At 40.1% G+C, this 21,317-nt stretch overlaps 1 pseudogene; it reads left to right on the forward strand.

Annotated features, from left to right (window-relative positions):
- Window positions 1–9,767: 9,767 nt before the first annotated feature.
- On the forward strand, window positions 9,768–10,175 carry LOC104663127 (annotated as a pseudogene).
- Window positions 10,176–21,317: the final 11,142 nt, after the last annotated feature.

A 21,317-nucleotide genomic window follows, 5' to 3' on the forward strand; every position in this document is an offset into this window, starting at 1 on the left:
AGCCACTTATTTTGTACACTGTCCCTAAATTTGGGTTTACCTGATGTTTCTTTGTGATTAAATTCAACTTATGCATTTTTTCCCCCAAGTTTCAAACAGCAGAGTGTCAAAGTTTAAGTGGCTTCTTATGAGGAGACACATGGTACTTGTTGAAACAGTGGTAGTCAACATTTTCTACCGATAAGAATTTTTCTCTTACAATTAATAAGTAATCAGTTGGGTGCATGCCTTGAAATTATATAAATAACTTGACATCCATCATATTGTATTCATTAATTTTAGGATCTATTGATGACTCTCATCCAAATCAATTTTTACAATGATGGTTGCAAAATGGTGATTTTTAAAAACTCTTATCACTCCCTCTACATTTATTATTTGGCATCCTACAATCAGGAAGAGTTTTCTTCTCCTTTCCTTCTACTTAATTATCAATCGATTGATTATTAGTATGGAATTATCAATTTTTATATTTTTCATGGGTTATAACCCATTACTATCCTTACTCATTTTGATGGCAAATTGTCCCAGATTTGTCAAATGTGAACCCCTCAAGCCATCTCATTTAACAGTCTCTTCTTAACCAGACAAAATTCTAATAATATATATTTTTAAAAAACAATTTTCTGGAGATCACTTATTTTGTGTATTATCCATCGATATTATATGAGAGAAGGAAAATAACCTTCTATTTTCAAATAAATTTCAGTAATTCTTAAACAGGGATAAACAGTTTTTTATTGCAAGATTTCTCAGAGCATTTACCATGCATCTTAAAGCTGTAAGAGACGAAAATCCTGATAATGGTTTCAAGTCAAAAGAAACTTTTTCTAATGTAGCATTTGGCAGGACCATGTACTGAAGAACACAGCTTATTAATGATAAATTAGTTAAATCTGAAAAGAATGTTCTTACTTCCAACAAGTTCTGGTTTAGAGAATAAATGAAAAGTAACACATTTTGGTCTAAATCTAATGTATTTTGTCAGATGACATTCTCAAATTAAACCAGAAACTTCCCCTAGTATGTACTTATTACCCTATCAATAAAATTATCTGATTTCTAGAGCTAATTTCCTTGAAAGGACATTGAAATGAAATTTTTCTTAGCATTATCTGAAGCTAAGTTGGTATCAATCATGCCTACAAGTAAGGTGAGAGTTTCCTATAAAACAACCTACCAGACATTAAGTAGAAATAATGAGCTCTAGTTTGGTAAATTTGTTTCCCTCAATGCTCAAGCAGTAGGTCTGAAACTTAGTTCACATTAGAATCTTCTGGGTGGCTTAAAACAACAGAAATGTAGTCTCTCACCATTCTAAAATCCAGAAGTCTGAAAATAAGATGTTGGTGGAGATTCTGGGAGAGAACCTATTCTATGCCTCTCTCCTAACTTCTGGTGACTCTCCTCAATTTCTGTCATTCCTTGGCGTGAAGACACAGCAGTTTAATTTCTGCTTTTGTCTTCTCATGGCTTCTCTTTCTGTGTCTCTTTGCATCTTCTTTTGTGTCTCTTTTAAGGATACTCACCATTGAGTTTAGGGCCCACCCTAATCCCAGATGATCTCATCTCAAGATCCTTACCTTAATTATATCTGCAAAATTCTTAAAAAAAAAAAAAAAAAAAAAAAAAAAAAAAAAAAATCAGGTCACCTTCACAGATGCCAAGGTTTAGGACTTAAACATATATTTTGAAGGACAAAATTCAACCCACTCCAGCTAAGACAATAAAACACATAAAGGTGATTTGCTTTCCTGTCTTTGCTTTCATTATGTGCAACCTTAACGAAAGCAATTTATGTCCCTCTTCTTTCACATGCAAAATACAGAATGGGGTTACTTTTTATTTTTCATTTCACGTGAGGTGCTATGTTAGTTAAGGAAAAAATCCACGCTCCTAGTAAACTAACATTTGTAGCACTGAAACAGAACACTTTTTCATATATTAATTATACTAACCATCATAGCAACTCTAGGAGGCAAGTATAAAATGATATTTCCATTTTATAAATGAATAAACTAAGATACAGTCCCTTAAAGCCACAAGTAGCTAGTAATTGAATTTAGAGTAAAGTCACCTATCTCTAATTATCTAGTACTTTTTACTTGAAGAGTCATGCCTTTTCCCTCTTTTACTTGGATACATTGGCATGTATAAACCTGGAATGCTAGGCCTTTGTTTTCTTGATTTCATTACAACAACAAAAAAATCAGCCTTTCTAGGAACTAAGGATTATCTCTGCTAAACTGATGAATGCCAGACTTGCTGACTTGCTTTGAGTAAAAACAAAGCTGGCACTCAAGGAAAAAAAACATATGAGAAGAAATTTAAAAAGAGGACGGATGAAAGGATGGAAGGTAGGGAGAAGAGAAGGAAAGAGAAGGGAAAGAACAGTCAGAAAGAACAGTGGCATTACCAGCTGTTTCACTTACCTTCCCACTTGTTAATCTATTCTTTCAACTTAGCTTTAAATTATACATTTTTCTATTTCTCTTCATCTTGTCCAACTTAAGAAATAGCATTGCCAGGCCGGGCGCGGTGGCTCAAGCCTGTAATCCCAGCACTTTGGGAGGCCGAGACGGGCGGATCACGTGGTCAGGTCAGGAGATCGAGACCATCCTGGCTAACACGGTGAAACCCCGTCTCTATTAAAAAATACAAAAATCTAGCCGGGCGAGGTGGCGGGCACCGGTAGTCCCAGCTACTCCGGAGGCTGAGGCAGGAGAATGGCGTAAACCCGGGAGGCGGAGCTTGCAGTGAGCTGAGATCCGGTCACTGCACTCCAGCCTGGGTGACAGAGCGAGACTCTGTCTCAAAAAAAAAAAAAAAAGGAAATAGCATTGCCTCCTTAACTCAACTTTATGTTCTTTTGGATCTAGAAAGCTGTGTCTCTTCACCTTGTTATCCTCTGCAGAAGCTAGTGCATTGCACTCTATAAAGTTTACTCTGTTGAAACTAATTGAATCATTTGCTCAGACTTATAAAAATATTTACCAGCAAGACAAAGTTTTCTGAATCTTTCTCTAGGGTTTGGAATTTCTCTTTTGTTTAGAAAAACCATCACTCTCTAAATCAGTCATCTGACTATATATCTGAGATGTATACCTTTGAGAGATGATCAGAAAGGCTACTACAAAGTAAACTGTCTAATTATACATATCACATTTACTAAGACATCTCTATAAATAACCTGCTTGCCCATATGCAAGTGCATAGATATAACCAGGTGCAAATTGTAAAATATCTCTTTAGAGTCTCCAGTGACTCCATTCATTTTTTGTGTAGTGGTAGCTCCACCTCATTATTGAAAACACAAAGAATATTTTACTGTGAATACAACTCGTATATCCAAACAAAAAATAAGCTGAAATTACCCTTTATATTTTGACAGAAAATTATTTATACTAATATACTCTTTTACCTATAGATTTGTGCTTTAAAAATCTTTAATTTGTAATAAAGAACTGAAAAACTTTGCCTCATGTTAAGAGAATTTCTGGCATTCAAGAATCAGGTAGAAGAGATATTTAGAGTGAAGGAAGCCTTTTCTTGTCTCGAACTCATGTTAAATATCTGGCTGAGTCAATTTCAACATCATCTTTGAGGATCCCAAAATTAGCCTTCAGTCAGAAAGAACAGTGGCATTACCAGCTGTTTCACTTACCTTCCCACTTGTTAATCTATTCTTTCCTTTATTTCTCCATTCTGTCCTATCTTGCTTTCTTTTCCATCCTTATATTCCTTTCCTCATTCCCCCTTTGGACAATCATTTAACATATTCTTTGTCTTTTCATGCTCTCAAATCCTGATGATTAAATGCCAGAAAGCAGACATCTTTCTAAAACTCAGTGCCCTCTCTTCATCTTGCACTACCACCCATGACTTGCATATATCACCTCACCCCCAGAAACCAGAGGGTTGGAAACACACTTAACATTCATCAGAAGACACTGGGTCATCAGGAACACTTTAGGAGTAGAATTAGAATTGGGTCCCTTATACACACATCCCTTTAAAAATATGCTAATTCAGACATACACACCCTTTTAAAATATGCTAATTCATTCTTTCATGATCCACCTAAATTATTGTAGTCAAATTGATAAGTGTGGATTGTCTATTACGATTTAGAGGACTCTGGTGTGGCAGGATGTCCAATGGCAATTAGAAGACTTCCCGACGGTCAGGTTAAATCTCTTTAGTTTCTTATTGCTGAACAAGCCAATTTTTTTTTTTTTTTTTTTTTTTTTTTTTTTTGAGACGGAGTCTCGCTCTGTCGTCCGGGCTGGAGTGCAGTGGCCAGATCTCAGCTCACTGCAAGCTCCGCCTCCCGGGTTTACGCCATTCTCCTGCCTCAGCCTCCCGAGTAGCTGGGGCTACAGGTGCCCGCCACCTCGCCCGGCTAGTTTTTTGTATTTTTTAATAGAGACGGGGTTTCACCGTGTTAGCCAGGATGGTCTCGATCTCCTGACCTGACCTCGTGATCCGCCCGTCTCGGCCTCCCAAAGTGCTGGGATTACAGGCTGAGCCACTGCGCCCGGCCACTGAACAAGCCTATTAACTTTCCTCAACAGCCCTCTGCTTAACTAATTCTAAGTAGTTCATAATATATTAGATAAATTGTTATGGGGAATTAAATAAAATGTATGAAGGCACACTATAAACTGTACAAAAGCTAAACAAATATAAACTATTGTTTTAATTATACTTTTCAACAAAAGATTTTCCTTCAAGTTCATTCAAGGCCCCCATCAAGTTCCGAAAATATCAATTAGAACAAAATACACAGTCTTAAATGGAATGATAAAATGTCAAGATACTGAAGGTTCACTGGATATCCTCTATGTATATCTTGAGAGCCCTCATCTGAAAATGAAGATCTGGTTGGCTTAGTGATCTATTTAAAGTAGAGGGAGAGGAAGAAGGAAATGGAGATCTACTTATATATTCAGGGACACACACACACAGAGGGGGAGAGAGAGTGTGGGTGTGTGTGGGTGTGTGTGTGTGCATGTGCATCTTGGCTTTACTTACTAAATCTCTATCAAAAAGAAGAAGAGGAGGGGGAGAAGGAAGAGGAGAAAGAAGACTATAAAACACAATATTCTACTATTGACTAAACACCCTGAGGATTTATTATAAAAGGGACCCAATTCTAATGCTATTTCTACAGTGTTCCTGATGATCCAGTGTCTTCTGATGAATGTTAAGTGTTAAGTTACTTGGTTTTCTTCTCCTAAACAAAGAGGCCAAATACATTGCCAGTGCTTTACTTTCTTTAATGCCACAATTGTGCAGGGATTCACTCAGCAAGCTAGAGGAATAACACGTGGGTGTTGAATAAAAGAGGCAGCAGGTTTCAAATGCAGCCTCCAAAAGACAAGGCTGTCTCCACACTCTGTATGGCTTGGAATAAAACTGTGTTTTGCCCAAAATTTAAAAGCCTGACCTGCAGGTCCTCAGAGGAGAAAAAGACTTCCTGCAAAGGTGACATCTGGATTCTCTCCTTGCTTCTGCTGCTACTGCTGTTTTTACCACCATTTTCTATATTCCCATTTCTTTGCTGCAACTATCAAATTTTAAGATTGAAAATATTTTATTCTGCCCTCTTGCATGAAATAGTTGGAGGAGGGAAAAGCTTATAATTTCTCAAACGGATATAGTCATCTTATTGTAAAAGGGTTTATAGGCCCCACCATTTCTTCCAGAAATTTTAATAAGCATATAGGAATAGCCAGCTGGCTAATCCTAGGAATATCCCTCCTCCCTGTTCATTTTATAGAAAGATCCTGTGGTCAGGAAATATAAAGCTTTCAACACATTGACCACAGCTAGGATTATAGCCTCATATGGTAGAGATTTTTCCCACTGTCTTTTTCTGGGTGTTGTCAATATCCAGCCGTCCTCTCACGGGTGTTGAAGTCACCTTCACCCTTCTCACCAGGGAGAATTTCAAGATTGACTGCACTAATGAGGGAGTCTGGAATTGAGACATTATGTGTAAATCCATCACTGTGATTAAACTTAGCACGCACACTGTGTGTGCTTGGTAGTTTCAAAGAGCCTGGCTATTAAATGGCTTCATATTTTTATACCTTTTGGCACCCTCATAAAAGGACTTAAGGAAACAGAATTTTTCCTCCACAGCTACAGACAGACTAAGGCAAATCTATGCTAAGAAGTTATAAAATAATTTGAAATTTCTCAGGTTCATTGATAAATCAAGTCAGTAGCTCTGCAAAGTACTGTTAAATGTATAAAAACATATATATTAATAAAGTTATACATGTATGTAAAGACAGATACATGGGGCAACACCTATTAAATTGCAAATAAAGGAAAACCTCATTAATTCAGACTCACCTTAAATCGGAATTTCTGATCTACTGAAAGTCTGGCTAAGCAGAAGTTTTCCATTACCATATCAACAGACAAAAGACTTGCTAAACAAATCTGTAGTGTAAATAAAGTTTATAGGGAGCATATGTAGACTGTTTAAGAGAATATACTGTTGTTAGCATCCTCAAGTACTTGAGGAACACCCATTTACACACAGATAATTGAGAGTATAATTACAAAACATTCTTAAGTATTAACCAAAGTAGGCACTCTAAGAACCTCTAAAAAGAATATTTCATTATTGCAGGTCCACTTTTTTATATACTTGAAAGAGGTAAATCTTCATCCTTTTAAAAATATTTGATAGTTCAAATTTTGCACAAATGTGAGAAGCACATCTTTCTCTAGCTAATGCAAACTAATAAGCTGTTAAAATATATATTATGCTATAACACATTAATGTACTAGATTTTTTGTTTTTGCTTTTCAAGTACTTTAGCAAAACTTGGTATTTGCATATTTATATGATGCCTATAGATGCATACTTACATTTATGGCAGCATGGGATGACAGAAAGAGCATTGAACTTATCAGCTCTGTCACTATCTTGCAAGGTGAGCTTGAGTGTCAACTTGAGCCTAAGTTTTCTCACTGTAAAATCAAGAGAAGTGCTTTGGTAACCATCCTACATCTCAGACTTGGTGCAAGGATCAAATCAGATGATGTTATTTAAACTAATGAAAATACTTCATAAAGTGAAAGGCAAATATGTTCTAATTATTTTTTCTGCATAATAGATACTTACCTTTGATTTAGAAGGAAATGAAGATGACACATACCATATTGAAATAACCAGATATACATTTTATGTTCATTATTACCCAAAAAGTGTACTGTGTCCTACTTGGGGTAAAACTGAAATTGAAGCAATCTACAAACATCTACTCATTCTATTTACCATTTAGAGTGCAGGGGTAGGCACTGAAACCATACCATCTTTTAGTAATTTGTAGAAATCTTTTAGATTTTAAAAATCTTTGTGATTTAATGTGTCAAGTAAGTGGAGTTTAAATGAAAATTTCACAAACATACAAGTTTTAGAAAACACAGAATGGGTCAGTCCTAAGGGCAGATAAAACAGTATGTACAAATCAAGACCTCTGTAGCTTGGTTCATCTGCCCTCTTACAGCCAAGACCTAGCACAGTGGCTAGCAAACAGAAAGCACTTAACAATTATTTGTTCTACTGTGATGCTTCTTGGTGAGCTATTAGTGAACCCTAGATAGATTTGCAAATGCAAGGACAATATACTTGCCCTCAAGGAAAAAATACTGTAAATTTCATAAGGTAAAGGACTAGGTCTGTCTTATTTTCTGATGTAGCCCCAGATTGTAGAACTTGGTGATTGTTCAGTAGAAAGTGTTGGGGATTTTTAAAAAGAACTCAATTAGGCCGGGTGCAGTGACTCATGCCTGTAATCTCAGCACTTTGGGAGGCTGAGGCGGATGGATTACCTGAGGTCAGGAGTTCGAGACCAGCCTGGATAACATGGCAAAACCCCCATCTCTACTGAAAATACAAAAATTAGCTGGGCATGGTGGCACATGCCTGTAATCCCAGCTACTAGTGGGGCTGAGGCAGGAGGATTGCTTGAACCTGGGAGGTGAAGGTTGCAGTGAACCGAGATCATGCCACTGCACTCCAGCCTGGACAACAGAGTGTGACTCCATCAGAAGAAGGAGAAGGAGAAGGGGGAGACGAGGAGGAGGAGGAAGAGGAGGAGGAGGAAACGGGGAAGAGGAGGAGGAGGAGGAGAAGAAGGAGGAGGAGAAGAAGAAGAAGAGGAGGAGGAGGAGGAGGAGGCAGAGAAGGAGGAGGAGAACTCAATGAGCAAGCAACTCCTAGAGGTTATGTCTTATGTAAGTTGACTAAGACGTGGTCTTTATACTCAGTTTATCATATGAAGCGACCAGGGAGATAGAATTTTAAAGAACTATGGGACAACAGAGTAAGTGTCCAGTTATGAAATAAAGTGCTCTGGGAACATACGGCACTGTTTTGCTATGCCGGTTGCACATCAGAATCATCTAGGGATTTTTTGAAGCAATATCAGTGTCCGAGATCAAATAAAGCAGAGGATGGGGCTTGGGGCACTAGTATTTATTTTTTAATTAGGTGATTCTAATGTGCAGCCAGCAATAGAATAGTTGATAGAGAAGTTAAGAAGGAGTAATTATAACAGGTAGAGGAGTTAGGAAAGGACATTTTCTCAGGTGAAATGATACTTATACTAAGCCTCTTTGTCTTTATGATTCACGAAGTCCAGAAAAAATGCCAAATTTTTCCCCTTCCAAATGTTCAACAGACCTTCTCTTCTAAACGGATTATGAAGACGAGTTCCTCCCATGTGCTGCTCTTCCCAACCCTTTGAAGTTCTAAATCCCAAAGACTTAAAGTGGTACCCGAGAATCTTAAAAGTCCTAGATCACATCTCACTTTGCAAAAGATTCAATATCTGGATCAATTCAAGATACTGAATTGATAAAGATTCAATTCAACCTAGAGCAAGGTTAGAAAAAAAAAGGAGAACAAGGACCTTGTGATTCTCAAGTGGATGAACGTTTGATATTTATCTAATTTTCTTCACTTCAAGAGTTCTTCACATGTGGGCAAACCCAAGGGTGTGGATTTAATCAGGGCTAGTAGTATGACTTGAGAAGTCAAAGCATTATCTTTATCTGTCATAAGTTTCAATCATGTTCATACTTAGTTATAATAACTTATACTAACTTTTATTTATAATAGTAGGCGAATAACTTGGTCTCCCATATTGAGAAGGAAAACAACAGGGTTCTTTATCTTATTACCCTGACTTTCCAATACCAACCAAGTTGGAGGAAAAATTTTTCCCTCTTCTTGCAAGTAATGCCAAAAATTGTGTACCAAAAGAGTATCCATTATAAAGGATCTGTTTTTAAAAATAATGTACTCAGGAGTAAACAGACAATCTACAGAATGGGAGAAAATATTCACAAATATACATCCAACAAAGGTCCAATATTCAGAATCGATGAGGAACTTAAACAATTTAATAAGCAAAAATCAAATAACCCCATTAAAAAGTGAACAAAGGACATGAACAGACACTTCTCAAAGAAGACATGCAAGCAGCCAATGAACATATTTTAAAAATGCTCAAAACCACTAATCATCAGGGACATTCAAATCAAAACCAAAATGAGATATCATCTCATACCAGTCAGAATGGCTGTTATGAAAAAGTCAAAAAATAACAGATGTTGGTGAGGCTATGGAGAAAAGGAAACACTTAAACACTGTTGGTGAGAGTTTAAATTAGTTCAACCTCTGTGGAAAGCAGTTTGGAGATTTCTCAAAGAACTACCTCTTTTACCAAGGACCCACCAACATGGGCTGCGTTTTCACCAAAACCGTGAAGAAGGCTGCCTGCATCGTCATAGAAAAGTACTACATGCGCCTGGGCAACGACTTCCAATCCAACAAGTGCATGTGCAAGGAGATCACCATTATCCCCAGCAAGAAGCTCCACAACAAGATAGGAGGCTATGTCACCCATCAGATGAAGCAGATTCAGAGAGGCCCAGTAAGAGGTATCTCCATCAAGCTGCAGGAGGAGGTGAGAGAAAGGAAAGACAATTATGTTCCTGAGGTCTCAGCCCTGGACCAGGGGATCATTGAAGTAGATCCTGACACTAAGGAAATGCTGAAACTTTTGGACTTCAGCAGTCTGTCCAACCTGCAGGTCACTCAGCCTGCAGTTGGGATGAATTTCAAAATGCCTTGGGGACCTGTTTAAATCTTTTCTGCAATGCTGTATTATTTTCAATAAATCTGGGACAACAACAAAAAGGAACTAAAAGTAGAACTACCATTTGGCCAAGCAATCTCATTACTGGATATATGTACCCAAAAGAAAAATAAATCATTCTATGAAAAATACACATGTCCCTGAATATTCATTGAAGCATTAATCACAATAGCAAAGACATGGAATCAACCTAGATGCCCATCAACAGTGAACTGAATAAAGAAAATGTGGTACATATACATGGTGGAATACCATGCTGCCATAAAAAGGAACAAAATCATGTCCTTTGCAACAACATGAATGCACCTGCAGGCCATTATTCTAACTTAATTAATACAGAAACAGAAAACCAAATATACTTCACATCCTCACAAGTGAGAGCTAAGTATTGGATATACATTTACATAAAGATGAGAACAATAAACACTGGAGACAACAAGACGGGGGAGGGAGGGAAGGCCAGGCACAGTGGCTCCCAGCTATATGTTACTTTTGATGAGTATAAGGTGGATCACTTGAGGTCAGGAGACTAGCCTAGCCAACATGTGAATGCCTGCCTCTACTAAAAATACAAAAATTAGCCAGGTGTGGAGGAGGGCACCTATAATCTCTGCTACTCGGGAGGCTCAAGCAGTAGAATCGTTTGAACCCAGGAGGCAGAGGTTGCAGCGAGCCGAGATCACATCACTGCACTTCCAGCCTGGGTGACAGAGCAACACTCTGTCTTAAATAAATAAATAAATAAATAAACAAATAAATAAATAAAATGGATTGAGGAAGTCAAGGTTGAAAAACCACCTACTAGGAACTATGCTTACTACCTGGATGATGGGTTCAGTCATACCCGAAACCTCAGCATCTTGCAATATACCCACGTAACAAACCTGTGTACGTAACTCGTAATCTAAAATAAAAGTTGAAATTTTAAAAATAAAAAATAAAAGTAAAAAGTTATGAGTTTAAAAATACTATACTCCAGTCCAATGGGATCAGAATTTTTTTAAGCTCTCTTCCTTCAAAACTATAGAAAGTTATGTAGAAAATAATTGACACTAATATCTAAAATAGAAACCTAAGCTCTAACATCTATTGTAGAGGAAAGAGCACTTTGAAACCAAAGTTGTATTTGCAGTTCTGTCAAGAGTTACATGCATGATGTTGGACAAGTCATTCTTTAACATCTTATGATGTTAAAAGAACCCTTTCCAAGCTAATATTGCATCCTATTTTAAATTCAACATATTAACAACAGTTTCCAAATGCATCCAAGGCAAGTGTATTAGTCTGTTCTGAAACTGCTAATAAAGACATACCCAAGACTGGGTAATTTATAAAGGAAAGAGGTATAATGAATTCAGTTCAGCATGGCTGGGGAGACCTTACAATCATGGCAATCAGCAAAGGAGAAGCAAAGGCATGTCTTACATGGCACAGGCAGGAGAGCTTGTGCAGGGGGATTCCCATTTATAAAACCATCAGATCTTGTGAGACTTATTCACTACCACCAGAACAGTATGGGGAAAACTGCCCCCATGATTCAATTATCTCTACCCGGCCCTGCCCTTGACAAGTGTGGATTATTACAATTCAAGATGAGCTTTGGGTGGGGACACAGCCAAACCATTTAAGCAAGCGAATGTCCTGAGGTAAAAAATGTTAACATCCCTCTAGTGCTTTCAGCATTGGTTTACAGATGCCAGTATTAAAAATCACTTGAAATTTGGTTTCACCACTACCACCTTTGAACAGGAGCTTTTACATGTCATTCTAAGTATTTAGCGCCCAGGCCATTCTACCTGGCCGAGTTATGAAGGTTATATATATATATATTACCTTTTTTTTTTTTTTTTTCTTTGAGACAGGAGTAATTACCATGTTGCCCAGGCTGGTCTTGCACTCTTGGGCTCAAGCAACTCTCCTGTCTCAGCCTCCAGAGTAGCTAGGATTACAGGTGTGTGTCACCATGCCCAGCTATATATTACTTTTGATGGGTATAGGTAGCCCATGCGGACTTTGTTGGTAGTCAGAAACTTTTTCCTACACAGCTATTGTTTATCTAAATAAAAGAGCCATAGCTCCTGCAGTCTATTTTTTCTGCCTAAGTAAAGCTGTGTGTGGATAAATGTTACTAGGTAGTAGAAGGAAATATTAAAAAGGTACTGCTATCATTACAGTTTTAAGTTCCATCATACTTATTCAAGGACTATAAAGCAATGGATTAAAAAGATGCATGAGTAGAACAAATGACAGGATAGATCAGTCCTACAGACACCATACTTTCAGGCCTGCCACTAATAGATCCAACAAGTGTATTCAATTCAACTGTACACTTACAGACCTAACCAGAGCCTGAGAACTCATGACCACTGTTGCCTGTGTACATTCAGAAAAGGTGCTTCTACTGCCTCCATCCATATATATTTCATAAGCCCTTCTTTCATATTAATGAAACCTTAAATATTACCTATAAGGCCCATAAACTCCTTGCTGTATGCCCTGTGTGGCCAGGTGCTTATGGACCCAAAGACTTGTCAAGGAATCAGCTGGATAGAAAAGGAATATAACATGTGTTTGATTGGCATGATGAATTATATTATTAAAACAACCCAGGGTATGGATGATGGCAGGCCCAAAGGAGAATTAAAATCACCCAAATCTTCCCTATAGCTGAGAAGGGCCACAAAGGACCTAACTGATTATAAGGTTAGAAATTACATTTTCAAGTTCCCATCTGGAGGCATGTTTGTTTCTTGCTGTGTAAGTTTGCTCCTGAGTTCTTCAATGGCCTGTTTTGAAAGGGTGCAACTGAAACAAATGTCTCTGTCTTAAAGACTTGAAAAAAAAATCATTGAAAACAATGTAGGGATATAAATGTCTGTGCCCACAGCCAAGATAAAAAATTCAAAGTCTGGGCCACCTTGCCTTTAATTTTCTAACTGCTGTTTTGTAAGGCTGTGTCATGCTTCTCAGTTCAAACACGCTTTGGCTCTTTATTATTCATGGACCTTTTTCTCAGTCAGTGGTGTTGAATAATAAAACAGCCCAGGATCAAATGGGCCAATTCTCCACGCCTGACACCAACTGCTACTGTTCGCTGGGCTCTGCCAAGCATTGCCTCTGATAATGAGTGGGATTTGGTTAAACAGTAAATTAATGAATAATGAAATATCCAGGTTGATCAGTTAGAGAGCACGCTTGCTTTGCCCTGGGCTAAACGCTTGGGGCAGAAATTACTCTCAAACAGCACTTGCCTGGCTGCTGGTCTGGATAACTATTTTACAGCCTACTGCTTGACAGAATGCTGGGGTGGGGGGAGTCAGTGAGGGAGAGGAAAGGAAGGACAGAGTTATTAACAGAAAAAAAAAAAACGGAACAGAAGAAGAATAACCTAGTTATCACCTTGTAGGTTTCTAAACTGCATGTGTAAGAACAAAGTCACAAATATAAATGACCTGGAGAAGTCAGAGTTCCAAAATTCCCAACACATGTTTAACATCAAGGAGAAATGATGAGTGATAACAGTCTTCTATGTGTGCACATATGTGATTAAATGTAGAATGATTCAACTGCAAACTAATGTTTCTGTGTCGACATTAGAGTGATGACATGCAGGGAAGCTATCCAGTATCCAGTTGACAGGAAAACTCTACCCTCATTTTAAGGTTTCACACTCTGGTTACTAGACACACCCCCTTCTACAAATTTTAAAACATTAAAAATAGGCTGGCTTTTCCAAATGACCTCCATTAGGAAAAAAGTTTCACTGCAATTGTGATTCCAGGAGATACATACAGAGGGATAGAGATATGGAGAGATATTTGGTCACTTTTCAACCTTAACTTCACCCAAAAGTTTTAAGTTGTTATGGAGTTTTCTGCATGCATATGTAATAGGTTTGCTCGTTCAAGATCGCAGGTATATCCTTTCCAAGAGACAAGCTTTGGATCATCAAAAACCCACAACAGAGTGCCATAAGGACAACATGTATTGAGAAAATGTGTTATTTCACTGTCGACATTTGTTTTGGAGATCAATTTCTCTAATTGGTTATATCTGCAATATCTTATTCTTTCAGATCTTTGACCCTTTCGAATGGGCTTGAGATTAGTGGACTTTGCAGTTTTACACACTAAAGGTTGAAACACTTTTCAAAAAATTGACAAACATGTAGTGAGTATTAGTGTTTTGTCAAGGTTGGGGTGTGGTTTGACTTTAGTTTGTTTTTAGGTCAATGAAAGAGGGAAGTGCCTTCACAAAATTGATGAGAGAGTGAGAAGTATTCTGGAACCTAATTTAATAGTCATCACACCTGAAAGTAAACCCCAAACAAGGTTGAAGAGAGGAAAACTGTCTTCTGTTCCTGGTGTATAGGTGACATATGATAGGATCGTTTTTTAAATGCCCACAGACTAATAAAGATGGGGAAGAAGCATATGAATTACCTATAGCTTGAGAGTACATAATTAGTACACTCCATTCCTCAGGGCCTGAGAAGCAGCAAGGCTTCGTGGATGTTATTCCACTAGTTTCATACTGAAAAGCAGTGTCATAGACAAAGATTTAACCTCTGCACACTGACACCCAACTCCCCCTCCCCAAGAAAAAATAAAATGCTCTAATTGTCTTTATTACTTTCAGACATTGGCTCCAAACACAGATGTTCACTCCTGAGAATTAAAGGAAGGGTAAAAGGTCGCAGGGACCGAGATCAGCTTGATCCTTCTTTAGATTATTTGGCCCCATTGTCTTGAATGGTCTTCATCTTTGAAGAAGAAAAGAATATTTCGATTGAACATAAAAGTGAACACATCATTTGGGGGCTCATTTCACTGGGAGGGCTCATGCCTGTGGCCCCCTCTTCTGCCTCCAAACATAGCAAAAGGAAAAGCATGTGAAACAACTTATTTTTTAAAAGCTTTGCTTTTGCCTCAGTCTTGATAGTCCCCCATCTTTAGGAATCCCTGGCCAAAAGAATTCTATATTGAAAGCAAGAAAAGCAAGAGTCTTTAAACCTAAGCAATGAGAAAAACAGCAAAAACAAAAATTCCTTCTGCTTAACACATGGGTCTCTTATGGCAAAGAAAATTCACATTGGCAAACACTACTTTGTTGTGGTTGAGTTTTATTTAGTCATGATATTGGGGAGTTCCCATATTGCGATATTATGTGTATGAGTGTGGTAAGTAGCCCTAACTACAGTCCCCCAAAAGGACCTTTCACCTAGTCACTTGGCAAATCATGTATCGGAGAGGATAACATTTGCAGAAAATTCTTCCCAAGAATGATGCTTTAATCTCAAAAGTTAGTCCTGGCATTTTTTGTATGTTTTTTATTTGTTTGGCGAGGACTAGCTAAACGAGCACTGAGGCTTGATTTGGTTTTATACTTGTTTTCGTTGCATTGCCTAGCACTTTCTCAGTCATTTTGTACAACACCTACCTGACCCTTTTCAAACTTAGAACAAGCAGCTGACTGTTTATAAGTAAAATCTAACGCTGTGTAGAAACTGTCTAAAGATCGGATTTCCTAAATCCGAGAAACTCGAGTTTCGAGTCGCACTCTCTTTGCCCAAGTAACCACCACCAGCCTTTCGCGCAATCAGGTGCTTCCGAGCTGCAGGGCATCTGATTGAGAGTCCTGACGCTGAATTTCCAGTGTTCAGGGCCTTATGGTTCACATGGCAAGTGCTAGGGCTCAGTGACTGGACTCGATCCTCCACCCTATTCTAGGCAGTAGACCTGTCTGGTTTGGGGAGTTTCCACACTAGAGAAGACTTGCATGACTTGCATGTTCAGTCCCAGTCTCAGAGAAGCTCCCTTTCCACGTCTCTGTAGCCTAGTAGTCATGTGCCAGCTTTTCTCCAGTCATTTGATAAATGTCTGCACAGCTCGGGACATGTGGCTATTACAGGGAACAAACTGTGACACTCCTGCCCACCCCAAATTCTACGCCTATACGCCGTGGTCATGCCCTCCTCCCAGTTAGGCAAATGGTTGGGTAAGCAAGCGTTGGCTAATGACATCTGACAGCCACATCCTTGAAACGTTTGCTAATATCTCTGCGAACAGGCACGTTCGGGACGTTAACTGGTCGAGTTACAGATGACTGCCAGAGTTGCCCTCCGTGCAGCCTGGGCAAGTCACGCTTTGTTAAGTCCATTGGCCATTATGCTGATTTAAAAAAAATTTTAAGAGCATTTTTATGCAGAGGACTCTCTCAACAGCAGGTGTGACCCCTATTTGGGCCCTGGACGCCTCTCGCCTGAGTTAGCTCCAGAAGGCTGCAGCCCTTCGGAGAGAGGAGGAAAAGCGAAGAGCAGGGTGAGCAGGAACTAATAGGTTTACGAGCAAGTGGGCGAAAAATCACTACCTGACCTTGTTAGCTTGTGACCAGCGTATAACGTGTTGAACTTGTGTGACAAAACTGCTTCCTCAATCTGGGCACACGCAGCTTACAAAAATAAATAAATAAATAAAGGCTTCCCACGCTGCAGCCCCTTCATACCCCAGTGCCCTGATCCCGAGGGCGCGCCACAAACTCTAGCAGACAAGCTGCGAGCCCTGGCCAGTTCCGGCGGCCGGGGTTACGGCCGAAGGCGCCACGGCGCGTGCGCCTGGGTGGGCATCCGCGCGTGCGCGCTTGTTGACACCCTGCTTAGCAACCCGGAGAGCGTGCCTAGTCGCGGGCCCCGGGCGCCGTGTGCGTCGGCTCGACGCAGGCTGGCGCGGCGCACGCGCGATTCGTTGGCGCGCGGTCCCTGTGCCCAGAGCGTGTGTTATTACCCAGTCTCCCAACTGGTGTCGGCGATTGAGCTCTGGAAACCTGAAGGAAAGGCAGTGGGAGTGCGCCAACATGTGACCCAGGGGAGGGGCATGGCGAGACCCAAGCCTGAAAAGTAGACCCGGGGAGATGTTTGACCGCATCGTGAGGAAGCCCATGGGGTTATTTATGAGGCCTGATTTAAAGTAGTGGCTGCCAGGAAAGTGAAAAAGAGCTCACCTCAAGCTATGAGAGAAGCTACAGTCACAAGAATGCTGTTTATGACTATATAAATCACCGTGGAGCGTGTGATGGGAAATATGGAGACTGCGAGTTTAGGATAGAAACAAGGAAACAAAGTCAAGAAGGAAAAATGAGTTTTCGCCCTCTCTGTTCTATCCACTCCCTTCGACCGCGCGCAGTTGCTCCCTCCCCTAGGAGGCCGCGATTCCCGGCGGGGAGGAACGGGAGGAGAGCGCACTCCCCCGTCGTGGGTAGGGTCTGCCCGAGTCTTCCCCAAGTTTACACGAGGATCGTTAGAGAGCCAGGGAATACATGTAAATAAACAACTTGGAAGATTTATGGAAAGGAGTTCAATTTTATAGGACTGTATTTATAGAGCAAGCGCTGGCTCACTTATAAATAGATTAATGGGAAGCTAAAATTAATGGACTTGCGAGCTGCACGTTTAATTTCTGAGGCTTCAACATGACAGACAACCGGCCCTCGAAGTCCAAAAGTGGAAAGCAGCTTGCCTCGGGAAGCCGTGAGCACCCACAGGAAAGGGACACTTCCCAGCGGGCCAACAACTCTCAGTTGGCCCCTAACTTCGGCGCCCAGGGTCCCTGGGGAGGGACCCTACGGAACTGTTATTTGCAAATGAAGAAAACGAATGTGTCTTCATAAAAAAAAATCGGGTCTTCCTTTCAGCACTATTTTTAATCAAGCCCTTAACCCGCTTACACGGGCCGGCGGGTACGCACCCGTTCTGGGTCACCGTAAGCCGCCTACCGGATCTTGCGGACTCTTGGCAGTCAGGGACGGCAACAGCCCTCTTCCAGAGTCACCCGGGGTCCTCGAGCTGGGCCGGTCAACGACCTAGAGGTTCTAGCTACTGCTCTTTCCTTACTCCCTCTACAGCCTCCTAACACCATAACAAAGGGGGGGGGGGGGGCTGTGACGCGCAGCCCAGGGCTGTCCAGCTTCTAACCCCTTTTCTTTCCCTATTTGGTTCATCTTGCCTGGTCTTTACTACAGTTATTTTCAGGCTCCTCAAAATCTTGGGTTTTACTTGCTAAAGGTGACTGTTTCAGACCCTCTCTTTGCCAGGTGGTGGTGGTGGGTAGGAGTAGCCTGGAGCTTACCTGTGGGATAATAGATTGCAGTCGGTTTATCAAGGGCTCGAGCTAACCTTGGGCAGGAAAAATTGCCATAGGATATGGAAATTACACACCACCTGCTTTATATAATCCCAGTGGTAATCAACCCCCATCCTCTGTAAAGCAAATGAAAAGGACACTCAATGTAACAATCCAGCCAGAGACTAAGACATATCTATTTTTTTCTAGATAAATGTATGTCCTCATAAGCACACATCCATTGGTTTTCTCTGCTTCCTTGTTTCCTTTTATTTCCCCCCCCCTTTTTTTTCCTTTTCTTTGATTCCATTATTTATAGTTCTAGCCATGATCTCCCCGCTTTTAATTAATAGGACACAAAGGGGGAAATGTCACATAAAGCAGATTCCATTGTTCCTTCTGCCTTTCTCTATAGGGAAATCCAATTGAAAAAGATTCACGTTTAAAAACAGGAAATTTGTATGGGAGGAATATTAACTGAAAACAAACTATATGCTAAGAATTCATATATAAATCTGGGATCATCACGATTTAACGTTTCCAATTCTCCTTGAACTCATATACAGGTCGCTGTTTCTGCTTTTTATAATTAAACTATAGGCAATATTGATGAAGTAAAGGACGTTAGGAGGTCCATATTTGTTTTTACAGATAAAGACCTTGAGGCGCAAAAAGGAACAGTGACTCACCCAAACTGTATAACATCGTGGATGATTTTGCTTTCCTGGCCTCAAGGAAGACACCTAAGCCTTGGAATAAAATACAGATTGAGATGATGTTTGATCACTGCAGCCCATTAGGGCCCGGCTGAAGCCTATTAACCCAGGTGTGAAAAGCTCTGGCCTCTCTAGGCAGCCTCTGAGCCTAAGGTAGGAGCCCCCCAACTTCCTAAGACATGTACACTTTTTTTACTTTTCTCGGTTAAGGGAGCTTTTTCCTCCTTTGTTTATGGAGGGTCTTGCACTGCTAATGAGGTCAGGGTCGGGTCGGGTTCAGTCCTGAAATGGGAGTTAACTCCTTCATATCCCAAGTTGAGGGGTGCAGGAGCCCACACCCAGCCGTGAAGACTTCTCCTGCACCGTGCACCATCTCCTTAGAACACCATGCCAGAATGCCAACCCATGAACAGTGTGGGAAGGAAGCATCATCTTTGACAGCGACCCAGAGTCCTCTAGTTACCTGGGAAGTAAATTTGACTCCTCGATTTGTAAAGGGCAAAATAAACCAAAAGATTCAGTTAACATTAGCTTTTATTGCAAATCTGGTTAGAAATAGGAGAGAAGAATGTAAATTTGGAATTTAAAAAATAAAAAACAGTTCCTAGTGAAAAAAGAGTGTTCATTTTTCTGAGAAGCAAAATTTATTGTATTTCTGTTGTAATGAAAACACTGTGGGTGCTTCAATGAGGGGAGACAAAAAGAAAAAAGCTTCTTGTTATACTTTTCCTCTGTCTGTAGAATTAAAAACATTGTCCACATTTAAGAAACTGAAGATGAAAACACAACAAAAACACAACAATCTTTTTATTTATGTAAATCAGATTAACACTGGACAATAAACCAATTTCTACCCATTACCATAACAGCTTGTTTATAAAGAACAGAAAAATTCAGATAGGACTCTATCTAGGGTCAAGCGGTTTTTTAACCACCCATTCACAGAGGTATAGATTCACAGATAAATAATCCCAAACTACTTGCTCGCCATATTTACACATTCCCATTAAATTAAGCATAAATAAATATATACAAACTTAACATGAATACCCTCTAGAGCTCTTCTTGTGAAGAGTCAATAGATTGATATTTCTTGATTGTGTGGCAAAAACAATGTTAGAGAATTAGAGACCAACTCAAAAGAGGAGTCGATTTTGGCATTTAAAGAAGGATAGTGTTCATTCCGTGAAAAAAAAAATTCGATACTTTTTTTTTTTAAGCCAGTAATTTCACATACATCGTCAAAGGTGGGGAAACGCTGTTTGGGCTCTTGAGGCAACATCAGATGGTTTAAGGTTATTTCCTTTCCACATAATGTATTACAAGTACAGGATATCAGATGTGATGACAAATTCTTTATAAACACTCTTAACTAGCAACGCATTGTAGCAGAGGAACAGTGTGTAGATAAGGTCGGGGTTTCGAGTTTTCCATTCGACCAAAGTTTTCATAGGATATGAAATAATTGCTTGAGAGAAAGTGGCTTCCTTGGCCAAAGAAAATAAAGCAGCCAGGTCTTTGAAAGCCTCTTCGGTTCTTTAAGTGGGGGTGGAGGAAGCTATGGGTGTGGAGGCCAGAAAGAAGGAAAGAAAATGCAAGGTAATTGGGGGTGTAGGAGTGAAGGTGGTGGAGAAAGGAGGGAGAAAGTTACCTTCTCACTCTGGGGGAGAAGTTAAACATCTTTTTAGATGACGGAATCCTCACCCAAACAGGACATTTCTTGCTCCCCAGAGACCCACAATACGTGCAGGAGGCGGCAGGGTTGGGCAGAGAATGGTCTGGAGATATTTGGAACCTTAAAAAGAACTTGCGAAGTGGAAAGTGTGAAGGCAGCACTGCCACATCCTGACTCCTCCTGTCTTTCGCTATTTTGTTTTGGGACCGAGCGTTTAGGAGTGGTCACTCGGCAGGGACCAAATGTCTGAAGAGTGAAGGGGTCAGAGGGAGAGCTGCAACTCACCTGTTTGGTTTGAAAACAAAGCTCAAAGGGGCTTGCCTTAAACGTTTCCCTTGACTTAAAAGGCAAACTCTTGCGTTAATCCTACTGTTTATTGATTTATAGGCCCAAGGAAACCAAATCTTTTAATAACTCAATTATCAGATAAATGTAGTGGGCCTGGCTAAGGAAAGCGAGGGAACGGAGGTCCTACATGAAAGGAGAAGTGAGGGAGGGAGAAGGGGTAGTGGGCTCACTCCACAAAACGGGGTCGGGGGCGCAAAAGGTTCTATCTCGCTGGAGCAATGAGGAACACACAAATGAGGGCGTCTGGCAATGAAGGTAGCCTGCCTTGCCAAGT

Source organism: Rhinopithecus roxellana, chromosome 4 (assembly GCF_007565055.1).
Source record: "Rhinopithecus roxellana isolate Shanxi Qingling chromosome 4, ASM756505v1, whole genome shotgun sequence".
NCBI lineage: Eukaryota > Metazoa > Chordata > Mammalia > Primates > Cercopithecidae > Rhinopithecus > Rhinopithecus roxellana.